General features: G+C 35.1%; 1 long non-coding RNA gene across 2 annotated transcripts in view; it reads left to right on the forward strand.

The window, feature by feature from the left end:
• The first annotated feature begins 403 nt into the window (after positions 1 to 403).
• Positions 404 to 16215, forward strand: part of LOC116274570 — a 59324-nt gene continuing 43512 nt past the window's right edge. For both annotated transcript variants that reach the window (XR_004183340.1, XR_004183339.1), the window contains exons 1-2: positions 404 to 431; positions 2066 to 2328. This is a non-coding gene — a long non-coding RNA (uncharacterized LOC116274570). The remainder of the gene's footprint in view (positions 432 to 2065; positions 2329 to 16215) is intronic.

Genomic DNA, 16215 nt, shown 5'->3' on the forward strand with positions numbered 1-16215 from the left:
ATTTGAATGTGAGTACTTAATCTCCAGTGCAACAGTGTTGGAAGGTGGGACCTAATGGCAAGTGTTTAGGTCATGAAGCCTCCATCCTCATAAATGCACTAATGCCATTGTAAGGTCTGGCAGAAATGTAACTGCCCAAGGGGTATTCCGTGTCTGCTGCATAAAAAAAGACTATGTCACTATAGTAGAGAAAGAGTAAAATAGACACAAGGCCAGCCACACCATGTGAGAAATGGAGTTCATACTCAAATGATCTTTTTCAAAGCTCATAGATTAGGGGTTTATCAAAGCCAATTTGGCAGAAGTAGTAGGAGTGGCCAGGTAGCAGGTGCTTGCTGCTGATTGGCTGGGGCAGAGATGAAATCATAGTGGGTCTACGCTGTCCTCCTGTGGGTAAATTGCTCTTGGGTGTGGCCACAGAAGCAGGGTTGGTGAGTCCAAGTGGAGCCATGGGCTTCAGTTATGCAAAAAACCTGAAAAGATAATCCAAAAGACCCACCTTAGGTTCTACAATAGTGATGTTATTTGCAGGAATAATTGGGGAAGTTGCATTCTTATAACCTCCAGAATAATGGCTGACAATTGTTTATTTCTGTGCCTTAGCAGGACCCAGGTGCCACTCCTCCCCACAGCCCCCTGGCCTCTCATTAGCTTTACAAAACCGTTTGAGTTTTGGGGAAAGGCCTATTATCATTTAAACTACAGCTCAAATGTCTTCCAAAGTTAGCTTGGCCAATAGTCCAGGAATAAATAAGGAAAGGTAAGAGGTGGGGTGAGTTAGCTCAGATCCGTTTCACTGTCAAATTTTCCCACTAACATGATTTTTAGCAAAGGTGGTTTCAGAAGTGGGTTCTCTCTTTTGTTCTTCTGCGATAATGCTTGTCCCTCTTGCCCTTCTGTCTTATGCGCAGTAAGGATGAAGCATGAAGGTCCTTGCAAGACAGTAGGTGACAATGCTTTGGACTTTCCAGCCCCCCAAACTGTGAGAAAATAAATTTCTGTTCTTTATGAATTACCCAATCTGTGATAATTTTTTTTATAGTATGAGAAAACAAACACAGGAATGGGTATAAGAGAAATGAGGTGTCACTATAAAAATACCTAAAAATATGGAAATAATTTCATAAATATATGGAAACTTAGTAGAAGCTGATGGAACTTGGTAGAAAGACTGGACAAAGCATCAGTTGCTGTGAAGATTGCTGTAAAAGAGAATTAAGAGCAACTTTGGTGAGGGCTCAGAAGAAATGAAGAGCTGTAGATAGAGCTTAAGTCATAGAATTTATCTGAATGGTCATGAACAGAATTTCAGTAGAAAGATGGACAGTTAAGGCCCTTCTGATGACATCTCAGATGGATACGAAAACTATTTTATTGGGAAGTTGGAGGAAAGGCCATCCTTGTTATAAAATGGCAAACAATTTAGCCAGATTGTATTCATGCCCTAGGGCTTTATGGAAGGCAGAATTTAAGAACCGTGAACTAGGATATCTGGTGGAAGACACATCTAAGCAAAATATTGATGAAATTGTGTGGCTTCTCTTAACTGCTTTTAGTAAAATGTAAGAAAAAAATGAATTATTTAAAAATGGAACCTAAAATTAAAAGAGAAACAGAACATAAAGATTTGGAAAATTCTCCACCAGCCCAGATGACGATAAAAAGCTTGTTCAAGGGAAAACACAAGCGTGGGGCCAAACGACATTTTGATAAGGAGATGAGTATAGACAAATAGAAGCCAGATATTATTCATCTAGAAAATGGAAGAATGACACCAAAGGTGTTTCAGAAATTTTCAAGGCTGTTCCTCTCATCAGATCCAGTATGCTAGGGCTTTGAATATAGAACAGTTTAAGGGGACAGGGCCAGGGTACCTCTCGGACATTGGGGTTCCCTGCGTAGGGTTGTCTGGCGTTTCTGCTTCCCATATTCTGGTTCAGCCTCCTTGGTTACCCCAGCTGCGGCTCAAGCAGGCCCATGTGGGATGATTTCCACAACCATGTTGTGCTAATGCTTCAGGCTCACCAAGTGTAAGAGCTGTAGTGACTTGGGTCTCTTTGTGTAGATTTCAAAGAATGCCACACAGAGCTCCTGCTACGGCAATGCCCAGTGGCACTCTGAGGGACTACTGCAGAGAGTTCCTCTTAGGGCAATGCCTAGTGGAGGTATGGGAGAAGAGCTGCTCCTGAGACCGCAGAACTGCAGAGGCATCAACCTGCAGTGCCAGTCTGGGAAACCTCAAGCACCCAAAGGCAATCTTAGAGAGCTGTGTGGGTTGCATTCAGCAATGTCATGGGGCTGAGACCCCCACTCCAGGATATCCGGAAGGTAAGACATGAAGTCAAAATTATTTTGAAACCTTAAGAGTTAATGTTGTTTACCCTGTTGGGTTTGGATTTATTTAAGACCTGTTTCTTTTTCCTTGTTTCCTAATATTCCCTTTTGTAATGCGAATATTTATCCTGTGGCTGTCCCATCACTGTATTTTGGAAATACCTGTTTGATTTCTCAGGCTGATAGCTAGAGGGACATTTGCCTGAGGATAAACGCCTTGAGACTCATGCATATGTGATTTAGATGAGACTTTGAACTTATACCTTAGAATGGAGGCTGAAACAAGTTAAGACTTTTAGGGTTATTAGGATGGAACATATGTATTTTGCATGTGAGAAGAACATGAATTTTGGGGCAATGGGTGGAATGCTATGGTTTGAATGTGTCCTCAGAAGTGCCTGTGTTGGAAACAATCTCGAATGCAACAAAGTTGAGAAGTGGGGCCTAATGAGAGATGTTTAGGTCATGAGGACTCTGGCCTCATAAAGAAACGTTTCAGAAACAGACTGTGAAAGTAGGTTCTCTCTCTTCTGCTCTTTTGCCATGTGAAAACATAGAGTTCCTCTCCTCCAGAGGATGCACCATTCAAGGAGCCATCTTGGAATCAGAGACCAGGCTCTAACCTGATGGCATCTTGGTCTTGGATTCCCCAGCATCCAGAACTAAGAGAAAAAAATTTCTGTTATTTTTAAATTACTCATCTCAACTACTCTTTTATAGCAGCACAAAACAGACTAAGCCTTCTTACATGTTTCACCAAAATTAACTCAAAATGGATCTTAGACCTAAATATAAAATTTAAACAATGAAACTCCTATATGAGGACATAGGAGGAAACCTACATGACTTTGGGTATGGTGATGACTTTTGAGCTACAACAGGAAAGACATGATGAAGGAAAGAAAAACTTGATCAGCTGAAGTTTATTAAAATTAAAAGCTTCTGTTCTGCAAAACATAATGCCAAGAGATGGAGAAGGCAAGCAATATGCTGGGGAAAAATAATTTGCAAAAGATGTATCCGATAAAGAATTTTTATTCAAAATATACCCAAAAAACCCCTTAAAACCCAATAAAAAATTAAGCCTAATTTAAAAATTGGCCAAAGATCTTAACAGACACTTAAGTGAAAAAGATAAATGTATGTCAAAACAGCATTTGAAAAGATACTCTGCATCATATGTCATAAGAGAAATACAAATTAAGACAATAATAGATACCAGCAATTGTGTTTTTTGGTATTTATCCAAAAGAATAAAAACTTAATGTCCATATAAAAACCTGCACATGGACGTTTATAGCAGCTCTCTCTCTCTCTCTCTATATATATATATATATATTTATTTATTTTTTAAGACAGACTCTTGCTCTGTTGCCCAGGCTGGAGTGCAGTGGCATGATCTCGGCTCACTGCAAGCTCTGCCTCCTGGGTTCATGCCTTTCTCTTGCCTCAGCCTCCCGAGTAGCTGGGACTACAGGTGCCTGCCACCATGCCTGGCTAATTTTTTTGTATTTTTAGTAGAGACAGGGTTTCACCATGTTAGCCAGGATGGTCTCAATCTCCTGACCTTGAGATCCGCCCACCTTGGCCTCCCAAAGTGCTAGGATTACAGGCATAAGCCACCATGCCTGGCCTAGCAGCTATATTTTTAGTCGTCAAAAATCGGAAGTAAACAAGATATTCCTCAGTAGGTGAATGTATAAACCGTAGTATATCCAGACAATGCAATATTATTCAGCATTAAAGAGAAATGGACTATCAAACCATAAACAGACATGGAAGAAACTTAACTGTATATTACAAAGTGAAAGAAGCCAATCTGAAAAGGCTGCATATTGTATAGTTCTGTCAGACATTGGAAAAGGAAAAACTATAAATAGACAGTAGAAAAAAATCAATGATTTCCAGAGTTCAGAGAGGAAGGAGGGATGGATAGGCAGAATACAGAGAATATGTAAAGCAGTGAGAATATTCTCTATTATACCATAATGATGGATACATGTTATTATATACCTGATCAAACATGTAGAATGTGTAGCAAAAAGAGTAAAGTCTAATGTAAACCATGGACTTGGGGGAATGGGTATTGATAATGTGGGAGGCTATGCATTTTTATTGGCAGATGGTATATAAAAATGTCTGTACTGTCCTCTCAATTATTTTGCTTTGAACCTATAACTCCTCTAAATTATAAAGACTGCTGATACCATTAATACTGAAACTATTCCAAAAAAATTGAGAAGGATGGGGGACTTCTCTCTAACTTATTCTATGAGACCAGCAACTTTCTGATACCAAAACCTGGCAGAGATACAGCAACAAAAATATATTTGGACTAATATCCTTGATGAAAATCAATGCAAAAATCCTCAACAAAATACTGGCAAACCTAATTTAGCAGCACCGTTAAAAAGCATATCCACTACGATCAAATAGGCTTTATCCTTGGGATGGAAGTTTGGTTCAACATACACAAATCAATAAACGTGATTCATCACATAAACAGAACCAAAGACAAAAACCACATAGTTGTCCCAATAGATGGAGAAAAGGCTTTTGATACAATTCAATATCTATTCATGTTAAAAATTCTCAATAAACTAAATATTGAAGGAACATATCACAAAATAATAAGAGCCATCTATGACAAACCTCAGCCAAAATCATACTGATTGGGCAAATGCTGGAAGCATTCCCCTTGAAAGCTGGCACATGACAAGGATGTCCTCTCTTACCATTCCTATTCAACACGGTTTTGAAAGTTCTGGCCAGAGAGATCAGACAAGAAAAAAGAAATGAAGGGTATTCAAAAAGGAAAAGAGGAAGTCAAACTGTCTCTGTTTGCAGATGACATGATTCCATATCTAGAAAACTCCAGAGTTTCAGCCCAAAAGTTTCTTTAGTTGTTAGGCAACTTCAGCAGTCTCAGGATACAAAATCAGTGTGCACAAATCACTAGCATTCCTATACACCAACAACAGTCAAGCTTAGAGTCAAATCATGAATGAACTCCCATTAACAATTGTCAGAAAATGAATAAAATATGTAGGAATGCAGCCAATTAGGGAGGTGAAGGTCTCTGCAAGGAAAATTACAAACCACTACTAGAAGAAATCAGAGATGACACCAACAAATTAAAAAATATTTCATGCTCATGAATAGGAGGATCAATATTGTTAAAATGGCCATACTACCCAAAGCAATTTACAGATTCAATGCTATGTCTATTATAAACTACTATTGACATTCTGCCCACAACTAGAAAAAACCTATTTTAAAATTCATATGGAACCACAAAAGGGCCTGAATAGCCAAGGCAATTGGAAGCAAAAAGAATAAAGCTGGAGACATGATGTGACCCAACTTCAAACTATTTGACAGGGCTACAGTAACCAAAACAGCATGGTACTGGTACAAAAAGAGTGTATTAGTCCGTTTTGATGCTGCTGATAAAGACGTAACTGGGATTGGGTGATTTATAAAGAAAAAGAGGTTTAGTGGACTCATGGTTCCGTGTGGCTGGGGTGACCTCACAATCATGATGAAAGGTGAAAGGCACATCTTACATGGCAGCAGGAAAGAAACAGAAAGAGAACCAAGCAAAAGGTGTTTCCCCTTATAAAACCATCAGCTCTCAGCAGACTTATTTAGTAACACAACAACAGTTTGGGGGAAACCGCTCCCATGATTCAATTATCTCTTACTGGGTCCCTCCCACAGCACGTGGGAATTATGGGAGCTACAAGTTAAGATGTGATTTGGGTGCGGACACAGCCAAACTATATCAAACAGATATATAGACCCATGGAACTGAATAGAGAACTCAGTAGTAAGACCACACACCTACAACTATCTAATCTTCAACAAACCTGACATCAATGAGCAATGGAGAACTATAACAACGGAAACAATTTTACAAGAAAAAGGAACCAATAACTTAATTAAAAAGTGGGCAAAGGATATGAACAACACCTTTCAAAAGAAGACATATATGTGGCCAACAATCATATGAAATAAAACTCAATATCACTGATCGTTAGAGAAATGAAAATCAAAACCATGATGAGACACCATCTCAAACCAGTGAGAATGACTATTATTAAAAACAAAAAATAACAGATGCTGCCGAGGTGGAGCAAAAGGAACACTTATACACTGTTGGTTGGAGTGTAAATTAGCTCTGCCATTGTGGAAGGCATGTGGTGATTCCTCAAAGACCTGAAGTTAGAAATACCATTCTATCCAGAGATCCCATTACTGGATATATACCCAAAGAAATATGAATTATTCTATTATATAGACAAATGCAAATGTATGTTCATTGCAACATTACTTACAATAGCAAAGATGTGGAATCAACCCAAATGCCTATCAATAATAGACTGGATAAAAAAATGTGGTACATATATACCATGGAATACTACAAAGCTGTAAAAAAGAACAAGATCATGTCTTTTTCAAGGACATAGATGAAGCTGGAAGCCATTATTCTTAGCAAGCTAATAGAGCAACAGAAAACCAAATGCTGTATATTCTCACTTATATGCGGAAGCAAAATGATGAGAACACATGGACACATAGAGGGGAACGACACATAGTGGGACTTACTGGAAGGTGGAAGGTGGGAGGAGGGAGAAGATCAGACAAAATAACAAATAGGCACTAGGTTTAATACCTGGGTGATGAAATAATTTTATTACCTTTTATAAATGTAAAATATTTTTGAATTGTATATAGGAAATTAAATACCTCTGAATATGATGATTCCTAAGCCTTTTATTCAAAGACTTTTAATTAGTATTTGATAGAGAATATAACAAGTGAATATTCATCAGGCTCTATTTTGAAAAAAATGTCAGGAATTGTATAATATTTTATACCATTATTTTTATGCTTCCCTTAACTTTAGTTACAAGTATTATTCAAATATTTACATGTATATTTTAAAAATGTTTGTTATAATGTTGTATTCTGTTAGTTCATATATTCATATCTTTTTCTTGCAAAAAAGGAAAAATAAAATGAGTACTACAATCATGTATCACTTTGTAAAGTATGTTTAGTGACTAACCATTCTGCAAGAGGCTTTGTAAAAACAGAATTCCTCAAATATTTTGCACAATTATGCACTATCTATGCTGTCTTTAAGAATCACAATACATATCAGCAAATTAAAACTTCTTGAAATCTTTTGTAAATAAATCTTAACTAGGTTTAACTTTCATTTTACCTTGTTAGACAGCATAGTTTCTCCCCAAATATCATACCTTTAGTATCCTTTCAGATATTTATTACTCAAAATTGAGAAATGCTGAAATATCAATAAGACGGCAAATTCATAAAATTCTTTGCTTAGAATAAAAAGTGAGTTGTGTGTGCAATATTTACAGGTATGTATAGAAGGAGGAAGTCACTGGATAAAAAATAAAACAAAACAATAAAATAATCACAACCAATAATAAGTACAGTTAGCCAAGAAGTCATAAATTTCAGTGGAATGCAAATTTCTCACAAACATAAAACTAAGAAAAAATTAGTTAATATATTTATATTAAAATTATTTCATTCAAAATTTAAATTATATTAGAATAAATATATTTAACTCAATATTTTTAAATTTTATAATACATATAGTTTATAATATATCACCTATTGAACCTCTCATGCATCATAAGAAAGATATTTCAATTAAGAGAGAAAATTAAATAATTTTCTTCATATGAAAACAGGCAATGTGTAAAGATGGATCCCTCCAGTCATTATTTAATCAAATGATGAATTCTGATTATTTAGGTATAAGAGAATTAAAGAATGGAGGATGCTTTCAGAGATATAACTGATGTCACACATCATTGTTTCAAATGATTATTGAGATGTTTATGAATAGTAAACTGTAGCTGTGTAGAGAATTCAACTTCATTTATCTCACAATTTGGCAATAGAGATGATCCTGTGCTCAAGAAATATTGAAATGTTACACTTCTTTGGCCCAGAGAATCTGAGAAAATCCTTTATTAGGTACATAAAAAAAATGTAAGTAAAGCTTCTACACATATTAGCAACAGTGCATCAAAATGAAACTTTCTTAAAGTTTATTAACTGTTATGTAGCATGCAATTATACAATATTTTCTATGTCACTGGCTGTGCTCCCACTGAATTGATTAAATATATTTAACATATATAAAAATATGTATATTTTACATACATATAAATATATAGTAGATGCTTGAAGAACACAGGTTTAAATTGCATAGGTATCACTGTATGTGATTTTTTTTCCTCTGCCACCCCTGAGTCACCAAGATAAATCCTTCCTTTTCCTCTTCCTCTTCAGACTAATCACAGTGAGGATGAATACCTTTAGGGTGATTCACCTTCATTTAGTGAACAGTAAGCACGTTTTCTCTTGCTTATGATTATCTTAACATTTTCTTTTCTCTAGTTTACATTATAAGAATACAGTATAAAATACACATAACATAAAAAATATGTGTTAATATGCTGTTTATAGTATAGGTTAGGCTTCTGGTCAATGATAGGCTATTAGTAGTGAAGTTTGGGAGGACTTAAAAGTTATATGCATATTTCTGATGGTATAGAGGTCAGCACGTTCAGCCATGTTGTTCAAGGGTCAACTATAACCCCGATAGCCCTTTGTGGATACTTGCTTCTACTAAGCTCATTGTATCATGTCCTTGCGGTGACTGTGGTCATTCATTATGAGAATTTCTTCAGCTTGAAGACCATCTGTTCTCTGCATCTTCCTTGAGCATTAGAAATATTAGCAAGGGAGGGAACTTAGATGGTTCTGTCCCTGATCTAACTTTCATTACTAAGTTCTGGATCAGAGAGTTCCTCTCTGGAGGATTACGCGTCATTTAACAGACCATTGCTTCTGCAATCACAGACTCACCAAGGACAGTCATTATACTTCCTTCTGGAGTAATATCCCTTCTCCATTAAGATTCAACTTCTGCCCTGGAGACTGGGGAACTAGTAATCCTGTCTCAAGATTGGGCAATTAACTTCAAATTGCTTTTCAACACTAGGTTGAAATAGTCTTCCCTGAGAACTTTCTCTTTATTTGCTCAGAGGTTGATAAGACATTCTAGCTGTTCCCTAATATATTTTCATAAAGCAAGGATAAGTGATATCAAATCATTTTCTCAGGGTCACATACTGGTTAATGTCCTCCACATCTTGTTAATTTAAGGTGAAAGTGAATTTTATGTCTGGAAACTGTTGTATGTCTTTGGTATGTGTCTGAATTGGAAGGTCAGAACTTAGGTCATTGAACTTGTTATATAAGGCCACCAAAGAATAGTAATTTAAAAAAAAACTAGCAGTTACCTTATTTGTAGAAGAGGACAGCTTGGTCAATGACATTTTTGTACCATTGACGTCTAGAGTTTGAATATATGTGTTAAATTTGCTGCTACAGCAGCGCTTGACCCTATTCACTAGGTGATGTCAATTTTCTGATTCTAATGCTATTTCTGAGTTGAGGGGGAAGGTTGACTATTTCCATATAATTTGACCGGTGATGATTTTAAATTGGAAACAGTGACTAAGACTAAAATCATGGGGGAATGTTTCTTCTCTAATATTCTCTAGTAGTTATATGTACATATAATAGTTCTAATGATTTAGTCAAAACCTAATTAATGTCAGTAATGGAGAATAAATATAACTAATAATGCAATCTTATAGACAGTATTATTCTAAGCTTCATTGTACACATAGATTTCCCTTTATGTGCCTATAGTCATATGTTTAAAAGCTTTATGTTTATACAAAAAGTGATGACTTAATGTCAAATTAAAAAATGTTTGAGCAATAGTTGACTATTCCCATCTCATCAAACATGTACTTTTTCCTCTGTCTCTCCACGCCCATTATGACTCTCTTGACTTTTTTTTTCCTTTGCCAACTTCATTGTTATTATACTAACTATTATTATGACATAGCTTCCTTGATATGTTCTTGTCTATTATCTCTCATCTAATTTGATCTCTGTATTTACCAAATTAATGCTTGGTACTTCTTAGTGTTATAACCTTTATCAAACCTCTTCACCACTCAGCATACATACATATGTACATATAAAAACACACATGCAGTGGCTTTTCATTTGTTGTTAATTTCAAATTCTTCATACTCTTACTGTCTGACATAAACATTTCCTTCACATTCCTTATGTGATAAACGCACACCCACTGTGATAAATGAGCAGAGTTTAAAGACCTCTTATCTTTCTTTTTCTGGTACACAAACCTCTGTTTTAATTTATTACGTTGTCCTGGAATGCTTTTCCCTGAATTTTGAAGGGCAAATTCAATAAAAGTATCACCTTGGGAAAGACCCCAAGAGCTACTGTTCCTTTTTGAGACATTCATAGAACTCTTAGTGATACTTTAATGCCATTTATATTCTATTTTATAATTTAATTACTATTTTGTGGATTAAAATAATCTTTTTTACTTGATTACCATTGTAGAAGTTTTTATTTTATTATAATTTCATATTACTGTGCACAGTCTTCTATAATAAATAAGAATTATTTGTTAAAAGTCCCTTGAACAATGAATGAAGTAATTCTCTTTAGTTAAAAGGCAGACTATACTGCTTTATTTTTTAAGAAAATGGGACCCTCTTACAAAGAGAATGTCTAAAGAAGGCTACTGATTTTTATTTCTTTGAAATATTATTTTACCAAAAATTTCAGTATAGTTTTGCCAACAGTGACTCTAAAAGCATCTTCTAATGTTGCTCTCTTTGTTATCTCTAGTTCCAAAATGGTATCATTCTTTGATAAACACAAATTTTGAGAAACAAAACATGTGAATGTGGAGCTGGAGGAGTCTTCAAGGAATGTATATTAATCCATTCTCACATCGCTAATAAAGACATACCCAAGACTGGGTAATTTATAAAGAAAAGAGGTTTAATTGACTCACAGTTCTGCATGGCTGTGGAGACCTCAGGAAACTTACAATCATGGTGGAAGCGGAAGTAAACATGTACTTAATCAGAAGGCAGCAGGAGACAGAAGTGCCAACCAAAGGGTGGAAAGCCCCTTATAAAACCATCAGATCTCATGAGAACTCACTCTCATGAAAACCACATTGGGGTAACCGCCCCCATGATTTAACTACTGCCAATGGGGACCCTCCCATGACATGTGGGGACTATGGGAACCACAATTGGAGATGAGAATTTGTTTGGGGACACAGCCAAACCATATCACAATGTTGCTTGGCTCAGTGAATAAGAAACCAAATTTATTTATTGTGATTTAGGATGTAGAGTTATATCCTAGGAAAAGAATACATATGTTTAATGTTTTATCTGGTTGTCATTGTTGATATGAAAAAAACACTTATCTTCTTTAAGTATTAAGGAGAGCAAGAAACTAAAAAATATTTTGCAGCTAGTAGCTCTGATAATCTGTGGAGACCTCAAAAATGGCAAAATAGCCTCTTGAAAAAACATTTTATTATTAAGACAATCTGTATATTAGGTTGGTGCAAAAGTAATTGTGGTTTTTGCTAAACATCTGTTGTCACAGATCTCAAATAGCTTGCTAGAAGTTATAAATAACATGAAATTATGCTATTTGTTTATTATGCCAGGCTTCTCCAGAACATGCTAAGTAAAATTGATTTAACTTTGATAGTTTTAAGCTGGAATTTCTCAAATCTACTTAAGATTGCAATGATTCCTAAAACCATGTATTTTTTTTCAAGAACAGTGCAGACAACTTCTGAGTTTATTAGATACAGATTCAGAATCAGCCTTCTTAAAGGCTGAATTGCCACATGCTACTGAATTAATTAAGACACTGACTTCAATTCAAGAGCGTTGGGTTCATTGGAAGCACAAAGGGCCCTGCGGCAGCTTTTCCCTGTGGCTATCATACTTCTCCACTACGTTTCTATCTTTTGCATCATTTCAATATTCCCATCCCTCTCAGAAGTGGATTAAAACTATCTCTTTGCAATAATGAAATTAAATCACCTAAGAAGTTTGCATCATTTTTACTGGGAAGTGAAGGAGAAGCATTTGTTAGCACTAATCTGAAAGTTTCTAGTGATTTATTAACATTTTCTTTCTTTGAAAGTACTACTGAAAACTGAATGATAAATGATTTCTCAAGATTGGAAATTCAGACACAAGGCTTTTTCAGGGCTATTCCCAACAATAAAAGGTAAAAAAAAAAAAATCAAATTTCTAAACATTTTTAAACTAATATCACAGTTTCCAACATGATGCTACCTTCTATTTTTTAAGACATCTTCCTACTACAGGGCATAACTATAATTGGAATAAATCTGCAAACATTCCAAGACTGCTGTATCAAGTCTGCAAGAATTCACCTCAAATTAGATAAAATACATGCAATTTGTGATGCCTCTGTTGCAAAAGCAAAAAGAAATATTCCAGTCTCCCTAGGGTTGTCGATTGCTACTGAATTTCATTTATACTAATATAACCATAACAGAACCACTTTGTCACCTAGTGGAAAATGGCTTTCCATGGTGTGAAATTCACTTAAATTTGGATACTTTTGTAACATCTAGCAATTGTTGACTTTTCCAATTTTTGCCAGTGCATTTCTTTAAACACAAGTGGTCTTTTCTACCTTTCCTTGACAGAATGGGAAAGGTGTTCAGCTTCAAATTATCTATTATACTTTTTAAATATTTATTTTTTAATTGAAAAAGGAAATTTAATATATAGTGTGTATATATACATATATACACACACACACACCCCATATGTTTTGATACATGTTTATATTATGGATGGTGAAATCAAGCTAGTTAGCATATTTAGTACCTGACATAACTATCATTTTATTTTTTGTAATGAGAACATTTGAGATCTTCTATGAGCAATCTTTAAATATACAATACATTGCTATTAACTATAGTTATCATGTTGCTCAATAGATCTAGTGAACTTACTCCTCTCTAATTTATATTTTGGGTCCTTTGGCCAGGCACGGTGGCTCATGCCTACAATCCCAGCACTTTGGAAGGCCAAGGCAGGATCACATGAGGCCAGGAATTCAAGATCAGCCTGAACAACATAGCAAAATCCCATCTCTACTAAAAATACAAAAATTAGCTGGGCATGGTGGTGCACACCTGTAATCCCTGCTACTCGGGAGGCTGTGGCATGAGAATTGCTTGAACCTGAGAGGCAGAGGCTTCAGTGAGCCACGATCATGCCACAGCACTCCAGCCTGTGTGACAGAGTGAGATTTTGTATCAAAATAAACAAATGAATAAAATTTGTGGATCCTTTGACCAAAATCTTCTGAATTCCCCACTCTCTCTCCACGCTCCCAGTCCCTGATAACCACTTTTCTACTCTCCGCTTCTGTGAGTTCTACTTTCACATATAAATAAGATTATTATGCACTATTTGTCTGATGATACTTTTATACTACATTTATCTACTGAACAATTTCATCAATAAACTGAAATGAAAAAGAAATTTAAAGCTGTGGCTGATAGTTCAGGAGTCATGACATTCCTATCTTTATCACTGTGAATTTATCACTTTTACTCATTAAAATTCTCATAGACAAAGAAATAGATAGATAGATAGATAGATAGATAGATAGATAGATATGCAAATCAAAGGAACTAAGTATGAAGAGCAAGGAAAAAACACTGCAGCCTGGTTGGCTAGGCTTGAATTCTGGTAGCAGTCACATGCCCTTGGAAGACTTTGTAATTTCATTATGTCTTAGATGCCTCATGTGTCAACTGGAGAAGATAATAGTACTTATCTAGTAGGGATGTGTAGAGAATTAAATATGTTAATGGTTGTAAAGAGATTAGAATAGTTTATGGCACACAATAAGGCATAATATGTGCTACCCGTTTCAATTTATATCACAGGGAACGCAACTCTAGAATATTTGGGTCTGCTCTCATTGACAGCACATTAGTCTAAATATCTGCAAGACCAGTAACATGCTAATTATTTTAACAATGTGTTTCTGTGAATCACAGAGTATGCTGCATCTGTATGCTGCATCTATCTGGCTGTAAGTTGTAATTCTCCTATCCTATGAAATTGTATACTTCACTGAATGAACTCCTGTATGGGACCATGTATTAAATTGAGTGGGATAGGGTTAGGGGAAATATGTTCAACTTTCTTAACAAGTCAGTTAGAAACCTGAAATCAACCCTCACTTTATATTCTCTTTCCCCGTATCAAAATTTTTACTAGCTCTTATTGATTTTGCCTTCAAAATTTATTTTAAAATGTGTGTATTTCCATCTGTTTTTTGAAGACCACATTATTTCTTGCTGGTAACAGATGTAAATATTTTCTCCATCTTAAGTGTCTTCCTAAATACAAACCCGATATCCATATTGCTGACAGAGTCATCTCTTTAATATCATAATCGAATCATATTCTCTCCTTACATAAATGTATTCAGGAATTTCACATTGCTTTCCAAATAAACGTGGAAGCCTGTAACATTTCAAACAAAACCTTTATATTTTGGTCCTATAATTTTAGGCTTATCATCTGTCATATTCCCAAATGTTTTCCCCTCTCTCTTAATGACCCGTTCCTGGTTACTTTTTCTTCTATCTTCTTGTCCTTTGTAGATACTCTCAGCAGTAGTGGTAATAATTTTCATGTTCTTACCTGTGGACACCATTATACTTGTACTTAGAGGCTCGTAGTTTTATTTTTAACCCTCTAGCTCAGAATGAGTTAGAGCTTTGATTTATATTTTTAAATCACTCTACATATTAGTTCTTATTTGTTCTATTAGTTTTTATATTGTGAAGGAGGGAAATTATTTACCAAAAAAAAAGTCATTCTTTTGAGGGCAGAGTTTGAATTTTATCATTAGATAAAATTCAATGTCATTAGAATCCCTAAATTTAACATAATCCATTGCAGTAGAAGCCAATCACTAAATAATGGTTGATTAAGGGACTCATTCAATTTTACATTATTAATACTTGATATCAAATTTGGCCCCATGTCTTATAGCTATCTGGCTTTTTCCTGAGTCAAGTGCCCAGGGTTCAAGAATATTAATTTTTCTACAGTCTTAACTTGCTAAGATTTTATGCTTTAAAACACTTTCCCTAGATCAGTTTTCTATCTTAAGGTTTTATAAATTGAATGTTCAGCTTTGAGCTGCTGTTCAGTTTCCCTCCTTCACTGATCTTGAGCATCTTTTTTTTTTTCTGCGCTGAAATGTTTCTTCAGTCCTTAGGTTATAGCCATGAATGATTTCTTCGAGTAAGTACCCTCTAGATACATCTAAGTGGTATTAATAAGAACTCAATATCCTAAGTCTGTGGGCATAAAAGGCATTGTTTAAAGCCTTTGAGAGGCTTTAATATTGAAAACATTGTAAAGCACGGATGAACACACTGGAGAAATAAACATAACTATTACAACTACATGGTTTTCTATGGGAAAAGAGTGGCAACTTTGAATTTCTTATTTGTTATACACTCCTTAGAATGACTTTAATTTTTTTTTGAATTGCTTACTGATTTTACTTTTGAATTGAAAATAGTTACTTTCTCTGTTAAATTGCCTCAACAATTGAATATTTATGCTGAATATTAAATTACAAGGTGCTTTTCATTTCTATTTGGAATACAATATGCCTCAAATATATCTCAAATGTATCTAAAATACCATTTGATATATATTATATTAATTAATATTTGATGATTTGGGGGCTAGAGTTTGGAAATGAAAATTACAATCTAAAATGTCCATTTTTATTTTCCTCCAATGCCAGTGGTCTTAACTAAGATATAGGCAACTGACTGCTGGACTTTAATCAGATCATAAGTCCTTAGTAGTATCAGAGATGCAT

The sequence above is a fragment of the Papio anubis genome, chromosome 4, assembly GCF_008728515.1.
Source record: "Papio anubis isolate 15944 chromosome 4, Panubis1.0, whole genome shotgun sequence".
NCBI classification, from domain to species: domain Eukaryota; kingdom Metazoa; phylum Chordata; class Mammalia; order Primates; family Cercopithecidae; genus Papio; species Papio anubis.